Source organism: Sminthopsis crassicaudata, chromosome 2, assembly GCF_048593235.1.
Source record: "Sminthopsis crassicaudata isolate SCR6 chromosome 2, ASM4859323v1, whole genome shotgun sequence".
Classification (NCBI taxonomy): Eukaryota; Metazoa; Chordata; class Mammalia; order Dasyuromorphia; family Dasyuridae; genus Sminthopsis; species Sminthopsis crassicaudata.
The window spans coordinates 495,641,586-495,655,047 of NC_133618.1; the positions used below are offsets into that span (position 1 = coordinate 495,641,586).

At 35.7% G+C, this 13,462-nt stretch overlaps 1 protein-coding gene across 1 annotated transcript in view; it reads left to right on the forward strand.

The window, feature by feature from the left end:
- The window catches only part of PDYN (prodynorphin), a 58,246-nt gene that overhangs the window by 18,961 nt on the left and 25,823 nt on the right, over positions 1 to 13,462 (forward strand). The gene's annotated exons all lie outside the window — the stretch shown is intronic.

The following is a 13,462-nucleotide window of genomic DNA, read 5'->3' on the forward strand; positions in this document are numbered from 1 at the left end:
CTATATACAGAGAGATTGAGTCAAATTTTAAGGTCTTGACCCTCCTCTCCTTTGTCATAGTTCTTTTGCTAGCTGACCAACCTACTTTGTGAAATCATTATCCATGTTCTCTCTCTTTCTGCCCCATCTGCCTCAATTATGCATGCATATATCACAGGACTCTAGACACTCTCCTTTCTCTATAAAACAACCACAACAACAACAACAACAAAAACAAAAAAACAAAAAAACTAACACAGTGGGATCAGCTCCCATGGATTCAATATCATCTGCATGCACATGAGTCCTAAATCTTCCTAGCCAGCTCTCATCTCTCCTTGGCTCCAGTCCTGCAGTTTGAAAATTGAGCCTGCTGAAAAAAATCCATTCAGATATCCATCTCATAAGCATCTCAAACTCAACATGTCCCAAACTGGACTTTTTATCTTTCTTTCTAAACTTTCTTATTTCTGTTGAAGACATCACCATTACTCTAGTTACTTGGATTCAGAATCTTGAAGTCATTCTTACTGCCTCTCTCTCTCATATCTCATCATTTCCCACGTCTTGATGCTACCTTAATTGTCCCCTTCTCTCTACTCATGTAGGACACAACCAAGTCTAAGCCCTTATTATCTCATTACTAGACTACTGCAATAACTTTTTAATTTCTCTCCCTGTCTCAAGTCCCTTCTCTCTCTAATATAGTTTTCCAATATGGCTACTACTGTCATTTTTTTCAGAAGCACATCTGACAATGTTTCCTGCTCAAGAAGCAGCAATACCTACTCATTGTTTTTAGGGAAAATATTAACTTGGCATTTCTACTTGGCATTTTAGCTCTTCATTGATTAGTATTATACCTTGGTAAATTGGTTCTACATTACTTCCTATCATGTATATAATCCAGCAAAATTAGCTTATGTGCTATTCCCATACATGATGCCATGCTACCAGTTCTTCTGGGCCTTAGCCCAGTGTGTCTCATGTATTAGGACTTTTTTCTTTTTCATCTCTACCTCTTGGAATTCCTCCCTTATAAATTCAATACAAGCACCATTTCCTTCAGGAGATCTTTCCTGATTCCCCTAGTTGTTATGCTTCCATTCTCAAAATCATTTTGTGTTTATTTTGGATTTCATTTTGTACTTTATTTAACCTTCACACATTGAAAACATGTATCAATTGTTCACTAAATGTGAACTTGGCCTGAATACTTCCCTGGTTGTGATAGGCAGGTTTTTTTTGGATTGCGAGATGGACTTGTTTACACTATCTGAAGTTTGTTTAAAACCATCAAGTGTATTGGAATTGGAGGCGTGAATATCTGGTGCAGAGAAAAAAGAGCCTCTTTTAATAAATAATTTTTTTTTTTTTTGGTGGGGGAGGAGACTACTTTTCTTTCAGCAGTTCCCATCTGATATTTTTTTTTTTTAAATTTTTATTTTATTTTATAATTATAACATTTTTTTGACAGTACATATGCATGGGTAATTTTTTACAACATTATCCCTTGCACTTACTTCTATTCAGATTTTTTCCCTTCCTCCCCCAATCCCCTCCCCCTGATGGCAAGCAGTCTTATATATGTTAAATATATTACAGTATATTCTAGATACAATATATGTGTGTAGAACCGAATTTTTTGTTGCACAGGAAGAATTGGATTCAGAAGGTAAAAATAACAGTTTACATTCATTTCCCAGTGTTCCTTTTCTGGATGTAGCTGGTTCTGTCCATCATTAATCAATTGGAATTGGATTAGCTCTTCTCTATGTTGAAGAAATCCACTTCCATCAGAATACATCCTCATACAGTATCATTGTTGAAGTGTATAATGATCTTCTGGTTCTGCTTGTTTCACTCAGCATCAGTTGATGTAAGTCTCTCCAAGCCTCTCTGTATTTCTCCTGTTGGTCATTTCTTATAGAACAATAATATTCCATAACATTCATATACCATAGTTTACCCACCCATTCTCCAATTGATGGACATCCATTCATCTTCCAGCTTCTAGCCACTATGAAAAGAGCTGCCACAAACATTTTGGCACATACAGGACCCTTTCCCTTCTTTAGTAGTTCCTTGGGGTATAAGCCCAGTAGTAGTATGGCTGGGTCAAAGGGTATGCACATTTTGATAACTTTTTGGGCATAATTCCAGATTGCTCTCCAGAATGGTTGGATTCTTTCAACTCCACCAACAATGCATCAGTGTCCCAGTTTTCCCACAGCCCCTCCAACATTCATTGTTATTTGTTCCTGTCATCTTAGCCAATCTGACAGGTGTGTAATGATACCTCAGAGTTGTCTTAATTTGCATTTCTCTGATCAATAGTGATTTGGAACACTCTTTCATATGAGTGGAAATAGTTTTAATTTCGTCATCTGAAAATTGTCTGTTCATATCCTTTGACCATTTATCAATTGGAGAATGGCTTGATTTCTTATAAATTAAAGTCAATTCTCTGTATATTTTGGAGATGAGGCCTTTGTCAGAACCTTTAACTTTAAAAATTTTTTCCCAATTTGTTACTTCCCTTCTAATCTTGTTTGCATTAGTTTTGTTTGTGCAGAAACTTTTTAATTTGGTGTAATCAAAATGTTCTATTTTGTGATCAATAATGGTCTCTAGTTCTCCCTTGGACACAAACTCCTTCCTCCTCCACAAGTCTGAGAGGTAAACTATCCCATGTTCCTCCAATTTATTTATGATTTCGTTCTTTATGCCTAAATCTTGGACCCATTTTGATCTAATCTTAGTATGTGGTGTTAAATGTGGGTCCATGCCTAGTTTCTGCCATACTAATTTCCAGTTTTCCCAGCAGTTTTTGTCAAATAATGAATTCTTATCCCAAAATTTGGGATCTTTGGGTTTGTCAAAGATTAGATTGCTATTTTTATTCACTATCTTGCCCTGTGAAGTTCCCATCTGATCTTGTGAGCTTCAGAGGAGCTGGAAGGTTTTGGATTTCCTGTCTTTTCATTGGCAGATCCTAGGAGCATCCTGCAATCAGCTGATTGCCATATCCACATTGGTAGTCAGAGATAACTGGATGAAGATTCAAGGCTTGACAAAGATCTTAGCAAGAAAACAAAATAAAACCTAACTAAAAAGGACATGTGAAGACTCCAGTAGAAAGATTTCCTGTAGGTGTTACCCCTTTGCCACATGTAGTTTCTAAGTCTGAGCCCATTTTCTCTTAAACTTTGTTCTTTAGGAGAGTACCATAGACCTTTTGACATAACCCCTGTTCCTTCTATGCCAACTTTGTAGACACCTCTTTGTAAAACCCAATGAAGGCCCTGGGTTCTACTCTCACTTCTGCTTATGTGACCTAAGTATCATTTTCTCCTCTGTGGCTCAATTACTTAATTTGTAAACCAAAGAGGTTGTAGTCTCACTTCTTCAAACTTCAGTATTTTGTGTTCTTTTTCCTAAGATTCCTTCCCACTCTGACTTTCTACATCCAAAGGTCCTGCTAGTTCTAATTTTTTGTGTTCTAAGCTTCTTTCCAGCTCTACTTCTTTATTCAGTGTTTTGTATTTCCTTCTAGTTTTGACATTCTCCATTTGATTTTCTAAGTACCTGGTCCTAACATTCCATGCTTCTCATATTCTGAGACCTCTCCATGCTAGGTTACTTCCTGAAATGAACATAATAATGCTAATATTTTGCAATTTTAAAGGGCCACATTTCTACATTTTAGTTCTGATTTCTTTGAAGAACCATATATTTTCCTCATTAATATTCAACTGCATGGTTTCTGGGTAACACTCTTCAATCTTTTTGCCAAAGTATGGAGGAGGGTAGTCAGAGTTCCCAGGAACCATCAAAATTGTTGAGTTTGAGTATATGGCATTTGAATAATGATGGTTTTCTTCTGGAGGAGTGAAGACATGGAGGTATCCTTTTAGGTTCTGAAGTTCTCTTGGAAAGTAAGAATACTGATTAGAAACCAAAGCAGAATTAGTCTCCTTTATCACATCCATAGCGCAAGGTCATTCAGACTTTCTTTGAAGAATTTCAATGATGGGAACTTCATTTCCCAAAAGCAACTCATTCACTTGTTGGCCAGCTTCAAATATTAAGAAATTCATCTTTTATATTTGGCCCCAAACTTCCTTCCATGTTTTCTCGAAGCATCTTGCTAACTCAGTCTCCCAGAACAGTAAGAAGAAGCTATGTTCCTGTTACTTGGGTCCCCAAGGACAGCTCAACAGCCTAACTTATTTTTTTCCCATGAATGTCATAATAAAAAGAAAATTATGACTTTTCTTCTTACTTGCAGCCAGGATTAAAACATATAATTTGGAATTGGAAAGAACCTTCTAATAAAATGTAAACTCATGGAAAAGATAAGATCTTAAGAAAATAGGTCACCTAGTCCCACTCTTACATTTTAGAGATGAGATTAAGTGACCTGTCCAGATAACAAAGTGAGCTAATGGAAGAGATGGGAGTTGAAAGATGATTGACAATGGGAGGTAGCATGAAACCTGGAAGTTAGAGACTTTGGCTCTATCATTTGCTAATTGTATGACATTTCAGTTTGTTAAATATCTCTGCTTTAATTTCTTCATATTTAAAATGGGGAGAGGATTCTTGACATTTTTAAATGCCATGGACCCTTTTGTCAGGCTATGGATCTCTTTCCAAAATAACATTTTTAAATACATAAAATATACAATTATAAAAGAAAATAATTATATGTAATGTAATTATAAAAATATTTTCCATCCTAGTTCATGAACCCTTAGGATGTCTACGGACTCCAGGTTAAGGACCCCTGCTCCAGAATCTCTTCCAGTTCTAAGGTCTCTATGCAGACAAATAATGCCATATATTTTATAAGTCTTTCAATATTAGAATTGCTCAAAGTTTAAATGACCACTTTTGGTGATACTAGAGAGGGGATTCCTGCATGGGGTAAAACACTGGACTAGATGTTCCTTTTTATTTAAGATTCATTATTATATTATAACTCTTGCCTATTATCCAATGAAAGGGCAAGTGAGTCATGAACTAGCCAGAAGAAAGGAAAAGGTGGATACTAAATCTATGTATATGCCTAAATTGATGACTGATCAGTCCTTAAATAGCCTGAAGTTAATCAGGTTGGAGTGGATAACCTTTGAGTTCTTTTCTAATTCTAGGATTTTATGCATCTAGCTAGCCTTTCTAATTCCTAATGTAGTAGAGTAGAAAGAGCACAAAGTCAAAACATACAAGTTCAAGTCTTATTGCTGTCATTAGTCCTGTAAAAATAGACAAGTCACTTTTCTCTGAGCCTTAGTTTTCTCCTCTGCAAAATGGGGTTAGTGATATTCTAGTCATATTCTCTCTGTCCTGCTATGGTGAGAGAGGGCTTTATAATCCTTAAACCTAAGGTACTGTTAATTGTTTCCAATGAACTTTAAGGACAAGAACATGTTCAGAGTGGCAGCCATGGGAATATACTAAGGGAGTACTTAATACCTTTGTAGCTTCTGCATTTCTTTCTTTTGAATAAAATCTGGATCTGTAAGTATTTTGGGGTAGAACTTTTTCTTGCTCACACATCTCACTGCTGAGGGTTCAGCTTCTCTTTCTTTGGGTCTGCCCCTTATGAAGAGATAACTCTCCCCTTTCCCAATTAAATGCATATCAGGTTGTCAGAGAAGCTGCTTCAACATCCCTTCTAAAGAGTTTGGGAAGCTAAACTATATCCATCCTTATTCTTATTACTCTTCTCAGAAGTCCTTGCTGGAGGCTTCCTACTAACTGCTTACCCAGGACATCAACCCAATGGACTGATTTTCTGCTACAGCAGCCATTTAAGTGGTGTCTTTGCTTAAGGCTTTGTCTGAAGTTATTCATTCTGGACATTCTTAGATCATCAGTCACTGAACTTTGTGCCCCAATCTACACATGTCCTGGGGCAGCCTCTTTACTTACTTTTCACAAGGGATTGAGGTTCATTTGTTACCATTTAAATTGGAGAAGAATTTTCACTCTGCACTGAAGTCTTCTGATTCTTTCAAGGGATTGAAAAATATTATCCATACCACTTTAGCATTAATATCTTTCTTATTTTGCTCCCAAAAGAGAATAAGAAAACCTCATTATTTTGCTGCTCATCCTTACTTCCACCCCTACCTTTTCTTGGCTTCATCTCATTGCTGCAAGAAATATATTATTATCAGGGACCACAGAGCCTGAAGGGACCTCAGAACAAAATTTTAGAACAAAAAGAGTCTTCAGAATACAGTTTTAGAACAGGATGGTAGAGCTGAAGATACTTTGTAACATAGAATGTTAAATCTAAAAGGAACCTTAGAGATGATCAAGGAGAAAAAAGAATCCTACCTACCTGTAGATACAGCCCTTGAAGTAGGATTCCAACCCAAGTCTTCCTAACTCCAGCAGTACTCTGTCTCCTATATTGTAAATATTAAAGGCCTTGAAAGAAATAGAAGCTTTTTTTCCTTACTAGATCTCCTAGCCTTCAATATTTTTCTTATGCACATTATATATGTGTTCATTTTAAAGGTAGGTGGCGTAATGGAAAGAGGGCTGGCCTCAGAATGAAGATCTTGCTTCTTGACACATACTGACTGTGTGACTCCAGGAAAGTAATTTATTTAACTTCTTAATGCTCTAGACCAGCAATTTTCAAAGTCTGAGCATCCCTTTGCACTTTAAAAAAATTATTGAGAACTTTAGTTTACATGAGCTATATCTACCAATATTAACCATATAAGAAATTAAAATATTATAATAGTATTATGAAAAAAAATTGACCTCAGAAATCCCTTGAAAAAGTCTCAGAGTCTCTGAACCATACTTTGAGAAGCATGCTGCTTGGCAGTTGTCGGAGACTATAAGTTGCAGAAAAAGTACCAACTTTAATTATTAGTAAAAGGAATTTTTTCTTTAGAATAAAATTTTTCACTGAATTCACAGGCTTACTACCTCTGTCTATCATATGAAATGTTTCTGTGTCTTATTCTCGCTCTTATCCTCAGTAGAATTTAAACTTATTGTCAGATATGGTATTTTTCTTTTTAAAATCTTTCCCAATGTTAGAACAGTACAATTTTAAATAATAGATACTTAGCAAATGTTCCCTGAACTAACAAATAAGTGTTTATAGAAAAGAAGTAGAAATTGTCAAATATATATCTCCTTTATACTCTGCTTTCTGCCCCATGTTCTTTTAACATAGATGGTGTGCAGTAAATGACTAATTTTATTTTATTTTTTTGTCCAGATCTGTAATTCATCCATATGATAAATTCCTAGCATCAAAACTCCCTTTATCAATGCATATCAACTAATTATTTGTAACTTATAAGATCATTGGTAATACTTCTAGAGCTTGAAGGGAGTTAAAAGGCTATTCAGTTCAACCCATTCATTTTATAGATGAAGAAATTGAAATCTATAGAAGGGAAATGACTTGACCATACTACATCTATGACCTTGCATACAGGTAGCAATGCTGGGATTTGAACTTAAGTCTGATTATACTAAATTCAACACTAAAACTCCAGTAATCTTTCCATAGGACCATGCTACCTCTACTTGAGTCTTAAGGAGTTACTTGGTTCTCTGAGAAATTAATTGACTTGTAACATTCTTTACACTATTCACACAGCCACCATGTAGCAAAGTCAGGAATTGACCTCAGCCCTCTTGGCTCCAAGGATAATTTCTGATTGGTGAGAATCACCTTGAATCTATCAGTGCTTACATCATCTTTAGATCTTGTTATCTCCTCCAGGAGAATGTAAGATCCTTGAGGGCAGGGATGGTTTTATTTTTTGCCTCTAAAAGTACTGAACTTAGAACAGTATCTGGCACATAATAGGGACTTGATAAATGCTTGTTGATGAATATGTGTTTGTAATGAGCAAGTAACTAGAAACAGTTAAAGTACCTTAAAGCTTATACTTGTAAATCAAGCTTTCTTTTTCTTTTGGAGTCTAGTGGTGTGGCCAGACTCTATTTCCCTCTTGCTGAACTGATATAAATGCCGCTCCTTTTGTCTGGCTCCTATTACCTCCTTAAATTGTTATTTAATCCACAGCTTCTTAAACTGGGTCAAGATCCCATATCAAGGGGAAGTTTCGAAAAGTTTGGCAACAGTAAAAGATATTTAGAATAATTCTTTATGTAAAAGTAAACAAGCACATCCATCTCATTAGTTTGCAAATTTGCTTTCATCTTTAATAAAAGGTAAAATTATATGTCTACCAAAGAATTGTTTTAAAATAAATTTCTTTGATTTATTATCAATAAATGTTTTATTTGTATACCTATTTTATATACTTATATGTCTGGAATCATGTAAAAATTTCTCAGGCAAAAAGGTGGTAAAAATTTAAGAAGCCCTGATCTAAATATTCTCGCAGAATAAGATTTCCTCTGTCCCTGGTGCTGAAATGAAAGGCATGAGAAATATCGAGCCACAGTATATATTAAAGCAGAAAGTGAGGGCCTAGAAAAGAGAGAAGGAATGAGACATTTAATTTTCACAGTGACATCATCTAAAGTTGCTATTTCTTTCTCCCAGTGCTTTGACTATGGTCAAATATTCTATGTGAAAGTTTTTTTTTTTTTTTTTTTTTCCTCTTTTTCTTTGGAAAGTAGATACAGAAGGAAGGAATTTCAGAAACTTCCTGGGCTTATTGGCAAACATTATATTCAATAATAGAAGCCAGCTGATGCTTGTTGTTTCAATGCAGTATTGCATTGTATCGGATTGTCCTGAAGAAGTTGCTAGGGACAGAACTCCTACAAAAAACACATTTAAGCACAATAATCTTGGAGGAAAGTGCTCAGAAAAGGAGTTTTACTCAGCTACTCTAAGGAATCATCATTGAGAGAAGCAATGGAAATATCTGTGGTTTGTAAGCCAAGGGCTATTATTACATCACTAAGTAATGAGTGGGTTTGGGGGGAAAATGATGAAATTAGAGTCAGGACAGACCTGGGTCTGAATCCTAGCCTCAACACTAGCTGGACAAGTAATTTAACCTTTTTCATTCTCAATTTCTCTATCAGTAAAATGGGGATAGTAATCTTTATATTTCTTCTCTCATAGGGTTTTTGTGGGGGAAAAGTAGTTTTTTAAGTCTTAAAGCACATCAGAAATGTTGTCATTCTCTCTACATGTTTGCCTCCCCCTCATTTCCCAATCTCTGTCAGGCATATCATCATCTTCCCAGCCACCTCTGTGCCTAACCTCTGAGTCATCTTGGGCTGTATCCTCCTCCTCATTTCTCCTTCTTTACTCCATCAACATCCAGTCATTTGTCAAGTTCCATTGTTCCTATCTCTAAAATACCTCTTACATTTATATATTCTTTACCAGTCTAACTGCATGATATTGGCAGACAGCATGATACAGTGTTAAGAAGGCTGAGTTTGAAGTAAAAGAGCCTGGGTTCAATCCTAGATCTTCCACTTATTAGCTAACAGTTACTTTACTTCTCTGAGACTCAATATCCTTACCTATCTAGAAATGTATTGACCTTGCTAAATGTTGAAGTTTTTTCCATGATCTTTGCAAGTACTATTATATGCAAATTTATTTATATAAAGCACCCATTTAGAAAGAAGCATCATTGGTTGAGTAGAAAAAATGCTACACTAGTTTGGACTCTTGTTATCTTTCTTCATCTTTCTTCTCTGTAGGTACAATTTTCTAATTGTATTTATGTCCTTAGTTTATCACTTATCCAAGTCATTCTTTATATAATTACCATAATACTCTTTGGAATAAAATGCTCTGAGCACAATCACTTCTCTTCTCCAATACTTGAGATCTTCTCTCCAGACTAAAACACAAAGTCCAAATTCATGAGTTTTGTATTTGAGATCTCCCACAATCTAGAAACCTTTTCAGATGTACCTTCTATTTTTCCCTCCCTGCATTTATTTTTTGAAACAAGCTACATTACTCACTTTCCTCAAAACATGTCTCTTGTGTTTCCATGTTTTTGCTTATTGTCTATGTTTATAATGTCCTCCATTTCTGCTTTTCATATGCTTAATAAATGCTGAATACACTTGACATTTTCTCCCACTCTCTCCTCAATCTCCTGTGATAAAAAAGATGACTCTTACTCTGGTAAAGGCCAATTTCTCTATTAGTATTTTTGATCTCATTCACCGTAATCATGCTATCCTTTTCAATCATCTTTACTCTTTTCCTATCATCTGCTTCCTTTTTTACTGCCTACAAATATCCCAAAGCCTACCCCATCCTTAAAAAACACACCTCACTTTTTGTCTTCACTTCCTTTCTTCTCATTCATTTTTCAGTCTCTTACAATCTGGCATTTGGCTTTATTATTTAACTAAAAAAGATGCTCTGTCTAAGACTAATTTAGGAACCTATTGCAATAGTCTAGGCAACATATAATGAAGAGATTATAAAGGTCTGATCTATGATTAAAAATGGTTGGAGAAAAGATTTTGTATAAAATTGATTAGCAGCTGATTTCATGTGGGATAAAGGAGAGGAAAAAGTTAAGGAGAACTCAAACTTGTAAAACTGGGAACCATGATTGAGTCCAAAGTCATTTCTAGGTAACTGGAAGGATAATGGTGCTTTCAATAGAAATGAATAAATTTGGAAGAAGAGTGTGTTTTGGGTGGGAGGAATAATAGTGACAATAATAATAACTTCTTTAAAGTTCAAAAAGTCACAATTCTCTGAGATATATGTTAGGATTACCCACATTTTATAGATGAGGTAGTTGAGATTTAGAAGATAAATAATGTGTTCAGTGTCACATATCGAATAAATATCTGAATAAAACTCAACTCAAGACTTTCTGGATTCAAGCTCAACCATTGTTGCTTAAAATATGATTGACCAATGTTCCAAACTTGCTGTCAACAGGAATATTCTTATCAAGAATATTTAAAGTCTCAAAGATTTTGTCTTTGACTTTGTTAAATTGCCCAGGCTTCTGGATGGAGCTAGTGGGACTGGATCATTTACAACTTTTTAAACCCGTTCACAACCATTCACAGAACTCATCCTGACAACATAGAATGTTATCTTTGGAAGGGCTTTGAATATCCAAGTCTGAAGAGGGTACCTAGCCCATTTATTCTTTCATTTTATGGAGGATGAACTTGAGTTCTAATAGAGGGAAGTTCTTTGTTCAAAGTCACTGGTCTCTTTTTTGCAAGGACAGCTCTCTTGATATTCAACACTAAAGATGAACAATGAAGAGTTTTTTTTCCTTAGGCAGGTTCCTGGCAACTCTGCAAGAGTTCAGTGAGTTTTCAAGGCTGCCAATTTGCCCTAGTGGAGATTAATTTTTACAAGGAGCTGCATAGTGCCACATTATCTGAAATTAACTCCTACTTACTTTCCTCAAATCTGGAATTCATGTTAATTCGTTCTCCTTCCCCCAAGCAAAGAATGATTTCACTTTGGGAAACTTTGCTTTTCTATTAGTGTTTGGGGAGTATAGCAAACTCCCTCCCTTACCCAGATGTTTAATTGCTATTATCTCAGGGACGTGTGAAGATAAATCAGGAGATGGATTAGAAGAAACAATTGAATATTAATTTTATCAGGAATAGAGCTAGTGAGGATTTTGCTTTATTCTGGAAGGTACCCTTTGACCAAGATTCTTAGGCAACTTGTAAGGATACAGGCAGATAATTAAAGGCAAGACAGGGTCACTGCTTCCCAAACTTCATTCTGCCCCCAAATTTTTGACCATTTTTCAGTTTGTCAAAAAACTTGGGGGTAGTGTGTGTATTTCTGTAAGGGGTCTCTCTGTATTTTTGTGTATGTTTGGGAGGATAGAGAAGGAGGAAATCCTAGATCAATTGATGGAAATTATTGTGTATGTGTGGTCAATACTGGTGAAGAGTTCTAGGATAGGCCTTTAAAAAATAGGTTTAACTGTGGTAAGAGAAGAGATAAGAGAGTAATTTGTCTGCACATGAGACTCAGGGGAAAAAGTCCCCCAATAGATTTGAGAGACCTTAAATTAGGTGCCACAGCTCTACCAAGGCCAACCAAAAAAAGGTCTTTCCAGAATAAGGGTAAGAACCAGAGCTTCAGGCGAATAATAACAGTACTTTTAACAGTGGCTGCCAATCATATAGCACTTTGTTCTAACAGATATTTCACTAATTATCAGGGAGAGGCAGTGTGGTCATTGGAAAGAGTCATGAATTTGGGGATCAGAGGACAACTTTTTATACTGGCTCTCCTACCTAGTACTTGGGTGAATCTGAAGTCAAGCCATTTCCTCCCTTTCAGTCTATGCATCCTCATATGTAAAATGAGAGGATTGAGCCAGATGAACTTAAAGCTCTATTCCAGTTTTAAATTCTACAATTTTATCTGATCTTCAGCCAATAATATCGTGAGAGAAGCCAAACATGTATTATCCCTATAAGATGATTGAGAAGATTGAGGTTCAGAGACATGACAGCTAGTAAGTGATAGATACATTTAGAGCTGGGAAGGGCCCTAGAGAGCTTCTAGTTCAATCCTTTCATTTTGCAGATGAGAAAACTGAGACTCAGCGATGTTAAATCTTTTGTGTCCAAGGTCACATAGTTAATGAGCATAAGAGGCAGGATTTGGATACAGGACCTCTTTCTATCTGAATTTCTAACTCCTACTTTTATTTATTTCCTTTGTTTTCAACTTGGTGGGAATACCGTAAAGCCTTTGAAGTACACTTGAGTGCCTCACATTGAGTAGAGAGTACTAACACAAGCCTACCAGAAAGAACCTACAAGTTTACAAATATACTTGACACACCCAGGCATACTCATCAGTATTAACTCCAACTGTTCCTCAAAAGGGCCCTTTGCAATGCCATGAGAGGGTGCTCTGAGTATTTTAGTTGACTAAAAGATATTAAAGGGAAAATACTGTAGAATTTAGAAGAAACAATAAGATTCATAGGCTTTGGAAACAAAAGCAATTTAATCTTGCCCTTCAGCCAAAAAGAAAAAAAATACTTCTTATTCAGAAATGTTATTAAAAGTAACTTAAATTGCTTGGCCTGTGGAACTTATCCAAGGCTACTTCCTGTCATGTAAATATGGGTTCAGTGGTATGTTTATGGCACAACATCTGGGAGAATAATTATCTGAGATTGCTCAATAAATTGTATTCATTCTAATAACCATGATGACTACACTGAGACATTCCGGGACAGCATGGCATAGTGGAAAAAATAGGATAATTGAAGTCATAAGAGACTGGGGTTCAAATTCCAAAACTGCTATACTTTATCTAGTCATATAATCTTGGGTAAGGCTCTTTAACTCCCTGAGCTTCAGTTTGTTTAAATGCAAAGAAGAAGAAGAATATCTATAATGCTTAGTTCATGATGTAGTAGTGAGACAAATACTTTAAATATTAAAGCACTATAGAATTAGAAGTGGGCAGTAACTCCTAAACAAGTTAACCAGATTTGGTTTGCTCTCATAGAACAAAGAACATTGA